We start from the raw sequence: 14,082 nt of genomic DNA on the forward strand, positions 1-14,082 counted from the left end.
GGTCCAAAGCGAACGGCTTGCGGAGTTTGGTAAAGAAATCGCCATAGCTCGGTAACTACTTGTCCGATTAATATGAAACCTTGAAAAGGCACATCCTCGGGTCCCCAGCAATATACCTGGCAAGTTTCAAGTATATCGGACCCGTGGTTGTCGAGAAACAGCGGTCACAGACAAACACACAGACACACAGAGATTACTGGAATTATAGATAGATACATACATATATGTACAGTGCGTATCAAAAAAAAGGTAATCCGAATTCAAGGGGTTAATATGCAAAGGTTATTTATTTTGACAATTTACATATGGTTTTTTTCGTTTTTGTTTTTGTATACTGAATCGAGGCTCGTGAAAGAGCTAACATTTACTTCACAAACAAATCAACCAGACAAACAAAACACACAAAAAGAGGGAGCGGAAAACAAGATGGGGAGAGAAGGGGAAGCACACAAACACAACATTTGAGAGCAGGGAGATGTGTGGAAGGGAGAGGGCTTGGGGGGAGGAGGCGTGGGAAGGGGGGGGGAGGGTGGTTTACGTAAACGTAATCAAAAGTGGTTTACGAATTATGAGGAGATCCTCAGCTTTCCATTGATGCCTTTCATGCATCATTGCTGTCACACATGACCGAGTACATGTTCATTGAAAATGACAAGTTCAAATCGCATTTTTACAAGTTTGGCTCATTGGTGCAAGACAGTTTGAAATGGACGCTTTACTTGTCGACTGCCAAGTTGATCATGTAAAATTGTGAAGCTGGTCTGGTGATCGTCGGTTGCGTCATCCTTTGATTAAGATGGGTATTTAAGATGGGCCTACAGTATATGGGCTTAGAGACAGTCTGAGTCATTGAAAAGATGGTTCAACTTACGACTGAACAGCGGACCTTCGTGGTGACAACCTTTCACCAAACTGGAAGTTTGCAGCGAACTCGTGATGCGTTCAGGGAACGTTTCCCAGAACGGGGGCCTCCAGCAGCCAAAACCATCTGGGCAAATGTTAGAAAATACCAAGAGCATGGCACTAGCCTCAACCGCAACAAGGAGAATTCTGGTAGGAGGCGCACTGGGCGATCGGAAATGAACATTGCAGCAGTAAGGCAGCATGTTTTGGAGCATCCTAGGGATACCAGCGCAAGACGAAATGGGATGGGATTGCCTTTGGCAACATTCAACCGAATGACAAGACTGGACCTCCACCAACATCCATATCGGATTCACATCCGGCATCAACTTACGCCAGGGGATTTTGCCAGGAGGCTGGTGCTTGCCGGATGGTTGATAGCACGTTCCGAAGCAGATGTCAATTTCCTGCGGTATCTCGTTATCGGCAACGAAGCTGCTTTCGCCATGGACGGCAAGGCAAGGTCAACACCCATAATGTTCATGAATATGCATCGACAGGACAACCCCCGGAATTTAATTTTGACACCAACAGTCCAACATGAATCGACAAAAGTGGACTGTTTGGTTGGGACTTTGTGGAAGTGGTCAGGTGATCGGCCCATTTTTCTTTCAACGGAATGTCAATGGTAACAGGTATCTGCAGATGATCAATGATGAAGTTTTACCGCAGCTGGAGGAGAACTTTGAGCGACAGGTTCATGGTGTCTTCAGATATCTCTGGTGGGCCCAAGACGGCGCCCGAGCACATCGTCTTATCGCTGTCCGAGACCGACTGAGGGAACTCTTTGGAGACCGAGTCATCGTCCTCAACCATGCAGTGGAATGGCCGCCAACATCACCTGACCTCACACCATGTGAGTATTTCCTTTGGGGACATTTAAAGAACAAGGTGTTCGTAACTCCTTCCCGTGATCTTGACGAATTGCAGGGCCATATTCGACATGAAGTGGATGCTTTGCGCAATGACCCGGCTATGGTGAGACCAGCAGTTCAGGGCATGCTCCGCCACTGTGAGCTTTGTGTTGAAAAGGGAGGTGGACATGTTGAAGGTGTGGGTGCATAAAGGCCAATCATTCCTGAGAAAAGTTCACATCTGACGTTCATTTTGCACCAATTATCCTGACTTGCATCGATTAGCCAAACTTGTAAAAATGCGATTTTAACTTGTCATTTTCAATGAACATGTACTCGGTCATGTGTGACAGCAATGATGCATTGAAGGTATCAATGGAAAGCTGAGGATCTCCTCTTAATTAGTAAACCACATGTAAATTGTCAAAATAAATAACCTTTGCATATTAACCCCTTGAATTCGGATTACCTTTTTTTTGATACACACTGTATATAAAAGAAAGTTTTTGTTTGTTTGTTTATTTGTTTGTTTGTCTGCACCCGCTAATCTCCTGAACGATGAAAGATAGGAGGAAACCTCTGAAACAAAAAATGTTGGGACGTACCCCGGGAAGGTTATAGGCTACGAGGGGAGGTCGCTTCGGCCGGGCTGGGCCCATTTCGCAATTAAAAGCTAAGCTGAATTATAGTAGTCAATCTTCTACGGCCACGAGTAAAAGCTGAATTATAGTAGTCAATCTTCTACGGCCACGAGTAAAAGCCGAATTATAGTAGTCAATCTTCTACGGCCGCGAGTAAAAGCTGAATTATAGTAGTCAATCTTCTACGGCCACGAGTAAAAGCTGAATTATAGTAGTCAATCTTCTACGGCCGCGAGTAAAAGCTGAATTAAAGTCGTCAATCTTCTACGGCCACGAGTAAAAGCTGAATTATAGTAGTCAATCTTCTACGGCCACGAGTAAAAGCTGAATTATAGTAGTCAATCTTCTACGGCCACGAGTAAAAGCTGAATTATAGTCGTCAATCTTCTATGGCTGCGAGTAAAAGCTGAATTATGGTAGTAAATTCATTCAAAAAGAACCCGGGCAATGCCGGGTGCTTTCGGCTAGTCTTCTATATATATAAAAGAAAGTTTTTGTTCGTTTGTTTGTCTGCACACGCTAATCTTCTGAACGGTGAAAGATAGGAGGATACCTCTGAAACAAAAAATGTCGGGACGTCCCCCGGGAAGGTTATAGGCGAGGTGGTGAGGCTGGTCGAGGCCGCCTTGGCCAGGCTGGACCCATTTCGCAATTAAAAGCTGAACTGAATTATAGTAGTCAATCTTCTATGGCCGCGAGTAAAAGCTGAATTATCTATCTATAATTCCAGTAATCTCTGTGTGTATGTGTGTGTGTCTGTGTGTGTGTTTGTCTGTGACCGCTGTTTCTCGACAACCACGGGTCCGATATACTTGAAACTTGCCAGGTATATTGCTGGGGACCCGAGGATGTGCCTTTTCAAGGTTTGAAATTAATCGGACAAGTGGTTCCCAAGGTATGGTCACCGTACTCGCAAGCCGTTCGCTTTGGCTTTGCGAATGGACCAAACCATTTCATGTAAATAGAGGGGGGGGGGGGGGGTTCTACCGTACTCGCAAGCCGTTCGCTTTGGCTTTGCGAATGGACCAAACCATTTCATGTAAATAGAGGGGGGGGGGGGTTCTGTGGTCGTTACTGCCACGTGGTTTCAAAGTTTTTTTTTGTTGTTGTTGTTTGCACGCATGTTTTTTTGCACCCACGTACGGGCACGCCCTAGTGGTAGTAAATTCATTCAAAAAGAACTAAAAATGTCGGCATGGGCCCCGGGAAGGTAATAGGCTCGGTGGATGAGGCCGGTCGAGGGCGCTTCGGCCGGGCTGGGCCCATTTTGCAATTAAAAGCTGAGCTGAATTATAGTAGTCAATCTTCTACGGCCGCGAGTAAAAGCTGAATTATAGTAGTAAATTCTTTCAAATAGAACGAAAAAGGTCGGGACGGGCCCCGGGAAGGTTATAGGCTAGGTGGCGAGGCCGGTCGAGGCCGCTTCGGCCGGGCTGGGCCCATTTCGCAATTAAAAGCTGAGCTGAATTATACTAGTCAATCTTCTATGGCAACGAGTAAAAGCTGAATTATAGTAGTCAATCTTCTACGGCCACAAGTAAAAGCTGAATTATGGTAGTCAATCTTCTACGGCCGCGAGTAAAAGCTGAATTACAGTAGTAAATTCATTCAAAAAGAACCTGGGCAACGTCGGGTGCTTTCGGCTAGTATATATATATATATATACAAATGGCCTTTCAAGACAGAATCCCATTTCCTGTTGGCAAAAGCACCGTTCTGTCTATGACATGCATTGAAGCACATTGCAAGTAATCTCTCCTCGGGCTGGACTCAAAATGGCCGCAATTAAATTGTGGGGATTGGTGATCGGGGCCAGTATGTGGGACAGAGCCTACTTGGTTGTCACTAAATATGGCAGCGTTGATGCAAAACGCGCTCCGGGTGGTTTTAAACAAGAGGCCTGGTGCAGCATGAAGTTACATTTTACTAAATTACAAAAGTTACACCTTCGGGCTCATTTCTATGAAATGTAAATGTCGTCTTTTACTGATATTAACAGTGCCCTTCAAGAAGAGGGAAATGCCTTCGGCTTGGTGTTCATTGCTTCAGAGTTTCATAGGGATCTGCAGAAAAATGTTTGATAACATTAGGCCTCAGGCTCAAGCTTGAATTGAGTGTCCAACAAAGCAATTAGGACTTAATGCACCTCAAATAGCCCGGGTTTATCGTTGCGAGTCGTGGTGACTGAAGCAAAGCCCTGACTTTTGGGAATGATGGAAATGGAATAATTTACATTTAGCATCTACACCCATTGATTTAATTTCTATGGCTGGCAGTGTGGCTTACAGGTATGGACACTCACACGTTGAGCTGTCTAGCCTCGGTTTGAGGTGACTCCAATCAAACTCGCATCGGTGTGGTACACTAACTCAAAGGTCAGGATGCTACCAAGAGGTGACTCCAATCAAACTCCCATCGGTGTGGTACACTAACTCAAAGGTCAGGATGCTACCAGGAGGTGACTCCGATCAAACTCCCATCGGTGTGGTACAATAACTCAAATGTCAGGATGTTACCAAGATGTGACTCCAATCAAACTACTGTCAGTGTGGTACACTAACTCAAAGGTCAGGATGCTACCAAGAGGCGACTCCAATCAAACTACCATCGGTGTGGTGCACTAATTCAAAGGTCAGGAAATCTACCAAGAGACTCCAGTCAAACTACCATCGGTGTGGTACACTATCTCAAAGGTCAGGATGTTACCAAGAGGTGACTCCAATCAAACTACCATCGGTGTGGTACACTAACTCAAAGGTCAGGATGCTAACAAGATGTGACTCCAATCAAACTACCATCGGTGTGGTGCACTAATTCAAAGGTCAGGATTCTATCAAGAGACTCCAGTCAAACTACCATCGGTGTGGTACACTAACTCAAAGGTCAGGATGCTACCAAGAGACTCCAATCAAACTACCATCGGCGTGGTGCACTAACTCAAAGGTCAGGATGCTACCAAGAGGTGACTCCAAACAAACTACCATAAGTGTGGTGCACTAACTCAAAGGTCAGGATTCTACCAAGAGACTCTAGTCAAACTACCATCGGTGTGGTACACTATCTCAAAGGTCAGGATGTTACCAAGAGGTGACTCCAATCAAACTCCCATCAGTGTGTTGCACTAACTCAAAGGTCAGGATGCTCCCAAGAGGTGACTCCAATCAAACTCCCATCAATGTGGTACACTAACTCAAAGGTCAGGATGCTACCAAGAGGTGACTCCAATCAAACTACCATCAGTGTGGTGCACTAACTCAAAGGTCAGTATGCTACCAAGAGGCGACTCCAATCAAACTCCAATCGGTGTGGTACACTAACTCAAAGGTCAGGATGCTACGAAGAGGTGACTCCAATCAAACTCCCATCGGTGTGGTACACTAACTCAAAGGTCAGGATGCTCCCAAGAGGTGACTCCAATCAAACTCCCATCGGTGTAGTGCACTAACTCAAAGGTCAGGATGCTCCCAAGTGGTGACTCCAATCAAACTCCCATCGGTGTGGTACACTAACTCAAAGGTCAGTATGCTACCAAGATGTGACTCCAATCAAACTCCCATCGGTGTGGTGCACTAACTCAAAGGTCAGGATGCTCCCAAGAGGTGACTCCAATCAAACTCCCATCGGTGTGGTGCACTAACTCAAAGGTCAGGATGCTACCAAGAGGTGACCCCGCATCTTATGTGGTGTCGCGAGCTGAACGACCCTTGAACTACCGAAGTCACGGACCACACTAAGCCAGATTGTGTTGGCAATGCCCTCGTACTTACCACACTCCTGTTTCTTCTTCAAAGAAAGGTAAGTGGTGTCACCGCGGGGCCCTGGACAAAACAAAAATGAGAAATTACATCGCGAATTTGAACGTCAACATTTCCAGCACGATCCCGGACAATCTGTCCGCATCCATTATGATGTCCCTCGCCGTACGAGCAACCGAGTGAACGTCCGGGCTGCGGTCTCGTTTCTAACGGAGGGTACTGACTGGCTTTGACCTCATCCCCTAAAAGGCTCCATGTCTGAATTCCAATGGAAAGTCAGTGCCAGCTATCCCTTGTGAATCCAAAAAGATTAGGGTCGAGGTCGATATGTACCGGTTTGGGAGAACGCAATATACAGACACAACCTTTTTATGTCGGAGTGGTCTCTGAAATAATCATCGTTATTACCTCCGCCATCGAAGGTGGATGGATGGAGGTTATGTTTTCACCTTTTTCTGTTTGTTTGTTTTTGAAGACGATATCTCAAAAAGTTGTGGACGGATTCGGACGAAAATTGGTGGAGAGGTTGGGTTTGTGACTAGGACGAAATGATTCGATTTTGGTGCACATCCGGATCTGGGAATGAGAATTTTAAAAGTGATTCTTCATCAATGAGTGGTAGGGTTAAAACCGATATTTATCACGATATTTCAAAAGGTTGTGGATGTGTTGAGACGAAATTTTGTGGACATGGTGGGTGTGGGTCAACAACGAATTGATTCGATTTTGGTGAAGATGTGAATATGGATTCGGATATGAGAATTATTTAATTTTTTAAGTGATTCTTCACCATTGGGTGATAGGGTCGAAAACGACATATAGCACGACATTTCAAAAAGTTGTGGACGGATTATGACCGAACTTGGTGGATAAGTTGTTTAGGTGACAAGATCGAGCTGATTCGATGTTGGTTCAGGTCCGAATCCAGATCCGGCCTATCAGTGGAATACAACACGTAAACTTCAGCCTGGTGGAGGTTTGCACCCTACCGAGTGCTCTTCTAGGGGTGTTTGAAGAGTTCGACAAAGGAGTTACAACGGTCCAAGATAAACAACCTTTTTCTTTTTATTCCTCGTTCAGGTACAGGTAGATGTATCTCGCGATTGATCAGTAAGAAACTGATTTTATCTATTTATTTATGCGCACACCTTGTTCGACTTTTTGGATTGTCGTATCTCGGATGCTCCTTTGTTGATTCCGTTTTATGCCTCCGCCGACGAGGTCGCCCGAGTCATTATGTTTTCAGGTTGTCCGTCCGTCCTTCCGTCCGTGTTGGGTTTTCGTTACCGCGATAACTTAAGAACGGCTGAAGGGATCTTGGTCAAACTTGGTGCAGGTATGTAGAATGAGGTAAAGATGAACTGATTAGATTTTGGGGTCAGGAGGTCAAAGGTCAGAGGTCAACAATACTATTACCACGATAACTTGTGAACCAGTGGTGGGATTCTGACCAAATTTGGGACAATTATGTAGAATGATGTAAAGATGAACTGATTACATTTTGGGGTCAGAAGGTCAAAGGTCAAAGTCTGTAATAGGTCTATATCTTGGGAACGGCTGAAGTGATCTAATTCAAACTTGGTACAGGTATGTATAATATTCTGAAGATGAACTGATTCGATTTTGGGGTCAAAGGTCAAATGTCAAATCTGTAATAGGTCTATAACTTCAGAATGGTTGAAGTGATCTAATTCAAACTTGGTACAGGTACGTATAATGATGTAAAGATTAACTGATTCGATTTTGGGTTCAAGAGGTCAAAGGTTAACGGTCAAAGTCTGTAATAGGTCTATAACTTGAGAATGGCTGAAGGGACCTAATTCAAACTTGGTACAGATATGTATAATGATGTAAAGATTAACTGATTATATTTTGGGGGTCCTGAGATCAAAGGTCAGAGGTCATGTCAGGTAAAAATGTGCTAACTTGGGCACAGCTGAATGGATTTAAATCAAACTTGGTACAAGTATTATAATGATGTAATAATGTGGGCGGAGGCACATCAGTCGACGTCGTGACGTCGAAGAGTGCCGTTCTAGTTTCTCTAATGCCCCTTATATAATAACAATAATAATAATAGTTATTCACAGGGGATGCAAGTGTTATAAGTGCAGAAACCTACCTCCACTGTAATTTTTCTTTTCAGACCTGCGGGAGACAAACAGGATTCAATATGGTCCGGAATGACCCAATTATTGATAACACCATTCAAATGGAAATAAGGATCGACTGGCTATGAGTATCAGATAGTTTGTCCTATGTCGGGATCGCCAGATAAAGAAGAAGTTCCATTTCGAAAAGAGTAGGTCATTGTGTGCTGGTACTGTGGTCAAAGCATGCCGATTACATACAGCCACGTCGGGAGGGGTTGTGGGGTCATCGAACGGGTCGTGCCAGTTGCTGAGGTGAAGCCAAAAGCGTGATGCAACCAGCAGATTGAATCCAGGTACATGACGTGCGTGTGTTCGGTAGGTAAAAAGCCAAACGACGAAAAACGAAGGACCCATTTAGCAAGGGGTGATCATGAAGCATGGTGCCTGAGGTTCATGACAATTGTGATTCGGTCAGAATCTCAGCTGCGAAATCTACAGGACAGCCGGCTTAAATCTGCCCTCGGGGTGACGTAGTTTGCACGGTTTCCCGCACCTAAGCATGTGGCTTTTTTAGCCGGATCAAGTTCCAGGCCACCACCATTACATACACAAGTATGGTAGAACCTGAGACCCCCATCCGATATGGTCCACACATTGGCTTTCCCTCTTTCCCATCTCCTGCACACCTCCTTTCACTTCTCGTCCGCACCCCCAACCTGGTGTTATTTCAATGGCTGATAAGGGCTCTAACTCAGGACCCGAACATCTCAAGACAGACACCTTAACCGTTATTACTCCCAAGCCTACAAGGACCACATACAACACTACAAAGATGCCCTCTCCCGCGCCCGCTCTGCCTACTACTCTCAAATTATCCACTCTGGCTCCGGAAACCCAAAAGCACTCTTCTCGACAATAAACAAACTCCTCCGCCCCCTGAACACCACCACCCAGTCATTCACAGTAGACAACTGCATCTCCTTCCTCTCTTTCTTCCAACGCAAAATTGACAACATCTACAACAGCTTGACCACCGCCGCACCCGCTCCCCCTCCAACCACCTGCCCCCCCTTGTCCTGCCATCCCCTGTCTCGGTTCTCCCCAATCTCTCCTACTGACCTCTCTGAACTCCTCATAGGAATGAAAACTGCCACCTGCACTCTTGACCCCATCCCCTCCAGCTTTGTCAAAGCCTCCCTCCCTGCTCTCTCTCCACTTATCATTGCAACAATAAACTCCTCCCTGTCTACAGGCATCGTCCCACCTTCCCTCAAAATTGCTGCTGTTACCCCCATTCTAAAAAAACCTGGTCTAAACCCTGACACCCTAAACAACTTCAGACCCATCTCCAACCTACCCTTTCTGTCAAAAGTTTTGGAACGCGCTGTAGCCACTCAACTCAAACATCATCTCTCTGCCAATAACTTGTATGAAACATTCCAATCCGGATTCCGCTCCAACCACAGTACTGAAACTGCTCTCCTCAAAATCACCAACGACCTTCTCCTCTCCTCTGACGCTGGCAACCTCAACATTCTCGTCCTCCTCGACCTCAGCGCTGCCTTTGACACCATCGATCACACTATCCTCCTCACCCGACTTGAATCCACCTTTAACGTCACCGGCACTGCCCTCTCTTGGATTAAATCATACCTCTCTGACAGATGCCAGTTCATCTCCATCAATAACTGCAAATCCCCCACTGCTCCCCTCCCCCAAGGTGTCCCCCAAGGTTCAGTTCTTGGCCCCCTCCTCTTCATCCTTTACCTGTCCCCGCTCGGTCACTTAATCCGCCGTCATGGTCTCCAATTCCACTGCTTCGCTGATGACATCCAGCTTTTCATCTCCACCAAGTCCGTCTCCACCGACACCCACTCTATCCTGACAAACTGCATCACTGAAATAAAATCCTGGCTTCAAATCAACTTCCTCAAGCTTAACTGTGATAAATCTGAAATAATCATCATTGGCCCAAAAACGCTCACAAAATCCACCCATAACTTTGCCCTCAACATCGACGGTATCCCAGTATCCACCTCCCCTCACATCCGGAATCTTGGCGTCATCTTTGACCAAACCCTTTCCTTCGACAAATACACTAAACAGATCACAAAGTCAGCCTTCTTTCACCTGAAAAACATTGCCCGTCTCCGCTCATCCCTCTCCTCCACGGCTGCAGAAACCCTCATCCACGCCTTCATCACCTCCCGTCTGGACTACTGCAATAGCCTCCTCTATGGTTCACCCTCAAAAATCACCAATAAACTCCAATACATTCAGAACTCCGCTGCCCGTCTACTCACTCATTCCCGGACCCGTGACCACATCACCCCCGTCCTTTACAAGCTTCACTGGCTCCCCATCCCCCAGAGAATCCAGTACAAAATCCTCCTCTTGACATACAAAGCCCTCCATAACCTGGCCCCATCCTACCTGGCTGACCTCCTCTCCAGACACACTCCCACCCGCAACCTCCGCTCTGCTGGTACCAACCTCCTGACCCCCTCCATCCGGACCAAATTCAGATCCTGGGGGGACAGGGCCTTCTCCATCGCTGCTCCCACCCTCTGGAACTCACTACCTCACACCATCAGAGACTCCTCCTCACTCACCACATTCAAAACATCACTAAAGACCCACCTGTTCAACGCTGCATTCAACATTCAACCCACAGCATTTAACCCCTGACTATCTCTTCTCCTTCTCCCTCCTTTTGCTTTAAATATTTCCCTATTGATTCTTGTCTTGTCTTTTTGATTCTTGTCTTATATATATGCCGTATATCGCTGCTGTTTGTTTTCTTGATTCTTGTCTTTTTGCAATTGTTGTTTTCATGTATTGTTATGCATTATGTTTTCCACTCTGTCAAAGCGCCTTTGGGCTTCTGGAAAAGCGCTATACAAAATAAATGAATTATTATTATTATTATTATTAATGTAAGCATTGTGTTCAATGTGAGGCGTGTGAGCTGGAGGACATTACTTACTTGCCAAATGCTCCGGATTTCTCTGCATCTGAAAAACAGTTTGTGAAACGATTCCAGAAGTAAATATTTATTGGAAATGTATCCATTAACCATGTTATATACAACACAGGTGCAGCTCAAGGTATAGCTATGTACATTATGACGGGTTTATCATGAAGTTCCTGCTTGGTAAATTACAAAAGGGAAGTTCATGTAAAACATCCAGAGTATTGTGCAGGTAAGAGTAGGACAGCTGCCTCAACGTACTCTCTCAGGTATACTGTGACGTTTACTGGCACGTGACACCAACTCAGCAATGTTCGATGGAGGTGTAGAATTTTCTGAGAGACTAAACATAAAATTGCATGGGCTGTCTTGTCTCACCTTACTCTATCCCTGTACACGTAGAACTTCAAAAGTTACAACAAGGTATTTAAGGTGGGTTCAATCATAACACACACACACACACACACACACACACACACACACACACACACACACACACACACACACACACACACACACACAAGTGTAGATTCTGCAAAGTAGAAACAGAAAGTACGAGCCACCGCCTATCGGGATGTAAGAAACTCATGTCAGAACAGTTGTACACAGAAAAACACAACAAGGTATGTCGAGTAATCCACTGCAACATCTGCAGAATATATATGTGCACACACTCATATTACACACATACACACACACACACACACACACACACACACACACACACGGACAAGTGTAGATTCTGCAAGGTAGAAACAGAAAGTACGAGCCACCGCCTATCGGGATGTAAGAAACTCATGTCAGAACACAGTTGTACACAGAAAAACACAACAAGGTATGTCGAGTAATCCACTGCAACATCTGCAGAATATATATGTGCACACACTCATATTACACACACACACACACACACACACACACACACACACACACACACACACACACACACACACACACACACACACACACACATTTTTGACAGCTCTGAGACCAAGACCGAATCAATGCAGTGGTAGCCTCCGGAATCTCCAACCCCAAAGAAGTGCTCCACCCACAGTCCTCAGCCGGCAAGATTATGGCCACCATATTGTGGGATTCCAAAAGGGGTGCTGCTGATTGATTACATGCCGCACGAAATATTAAAGATCTCTGGTCATTATTATGACGATTTTCTGGCCTGGCTGCAATTTGAAGATGACTGCAAATATACCGGGGGATGTTGAAGAGTCGTGTTCTGCTGATGCACGACCACGTGCCAGTTCACAAGGCCAGACTTGCACAGATCATCATTCTCCAACAAGGGTTCAAACAGTTGAACCATTCAGCCTACTTCCCAGACTTGACCCCGAGTGACTCTTATTTCTTCTGAAACCCTGAAGTCTGAGCTGCGTGGTAAATTGTCTCAAGACATTGATTCCTTGAAGTCCACCAACCCTTGACGATTGGTTCAAGGGGATTTCTATGATCAGGGAATTGCTTGTTTGAGGAACAAATTGGCCGAGTTGAGATGAATGGAGGAAAACGTATCTTGTTTCTGTCTGCCTAAGGTGCAAAACTTTTTGAAAACAAAACTTTACCGTCTTCACTCTCCTCTTCTTTACTCTCAGGCTATGTCCCGGATCCTATCACTGTCCATTCTGCTGAAAAACTCTGATTTATTATCTTGCCAAAACGAAGTTTTTGCAAGATGTATCAGTCACCTTGTATGTTTGTTATCTTGCCAAAACGAAGTTTTTGCTAGATGTATTAGTCAGCTTGTATGTTTGTTTTTTTGTTTGTTTTTTTTTTTGTTTTTTTGTTTGTGGTTAATCATTTTTTTTCCACGTTTAGATCACTCTGTAGACCACAGTTATTATTGGAAACTCCTGTAACTTCGCATATCAGAGTCCTATAGAGATACCCTTCAGCACCCAAAATTTTGAAGGTCAAGGTCAAAGGTCAAGGTCACTTTGTGGTCAATCATGGAGGTCGACGAAACCCTTATTTTTTGAGTAACTTTGATCGGATCGTCTCCAAACTTCATGGGAATCTAGTATATGGTCCGGCGCTCAGCTGATTAGTTTTTGGTGGCGATCGGCCTTGACCTTCATGGTTAGCGCTGGAGGTCGAAAATTATTGACCCCAAGGTCAAATGTTGAAATCGTTATTTTTTGAGTAACTTTGATCGGATCGTCTCCAAACTTCATGGGAATCTAGTATATGGTCCGGCGCTCAGCTGATTAGTTTTTTGTGGCGATCGGCCTTGACCTTCATGGTTAGCGCTGGAGGTCGACCTTGACCTTTGACCTTGACCTTCAGATCACTCTGTAGACCACAGTTATTATTGGAAACTCCTGTAACTTCGCATATCAGAGTCCTATAGAGATACCCTTCAGCACACAAAATTTTGAAGGTCAAGGTCAAAGGTCAAGGTCACTTTGTGGTCAATCATGGAGGTCGACGAAACCCTTATTTTTTGAGTAACTTTGATCGGATCGTCTCCAAACTTCATGGGAATCTAGTATATGGTCCGGCGCTCAGCTGATTAGTTTTTGGTGGCGATCGGCCTTGACCTTCATGGTTAGCGCTGGAGGTCGAAAATTATTGACCCCAAGGTCAAATGTTGAAATCGTTATTTTTTGAGTAACTTTGATCGGATCGTCTCCAAACTTCATGGGAATCTAGCATATGGTCCGGCGCTCAGCTGATTAGTTTTTGGTGGCGATCGGCCTTGACCTTCATGGTTAGCGCTGGAGGTCGAAAATTATTGACCCCAAGGTCAAATTTTGAAATCGTAGGTACCATATCGAGTAATACCTCATATGAATGCCCTTGATGAGTGCTTCCCAGATCTGTAAACAGTTTGACGCTATGACGTCATTTGAT

At 45.1% G+C, this 14,082-nt stretch overlaps 1 protein-coding gene and 1 long non-coding RNA gene across 2 annotated transcripts in view; one reads left to right on the plus strand and one right to left on the minus strand.

Annotated features, from left to right (window-relative positions):
- CHM (CHM Rab escort protein) overlaps positions 1–14,082 on the plus strand; it is a 1,037,168-nt gene that overhangs the window by 354,668 nt on the left and 668,418 nt on the right. The window lies entirely within an intron of this gene.
- LOC144888862 (uncharacterized) overlaps positions 1–14,082 on the minus strand; it is an 80,216-nt gene that overhangs the window by 757 nt on the left and 65,377 nt on the right. Inside the window, exons 3-6 of the long non-coding RNA XR_013621429.1 lie at positions 11,233–11,260; positions 8,276–8,301; positions 6,166–6,216; positions 3,548–4,461 (exon numbers count right to left, since the gene is read on the minus strand). This is a non-coding gene — a long non-coding RNA (uncharacterized LOC144888862). The remainder of the gene's footprint in view (positions 1–3,547; positions 4,462–6,165; positions 6,217–8,275; positions 8,302–11,232; positions 11,261–14,082) is intronic.

Source organism: Myxine glutinosa, chromosome 14, assembly GCF_964187855.1.
Source record: "Myxine glutinosa chromosome 14, kmMyxGlut1.1, whole genome shotgun sequence".
Taxonomy (NCBI): domain Eukaryota; kingdom Metazoa; phylum Chordata; class Myxini; order Myxiniformes; family Myxinidae; genus Myxine; species Myxine glutinosa.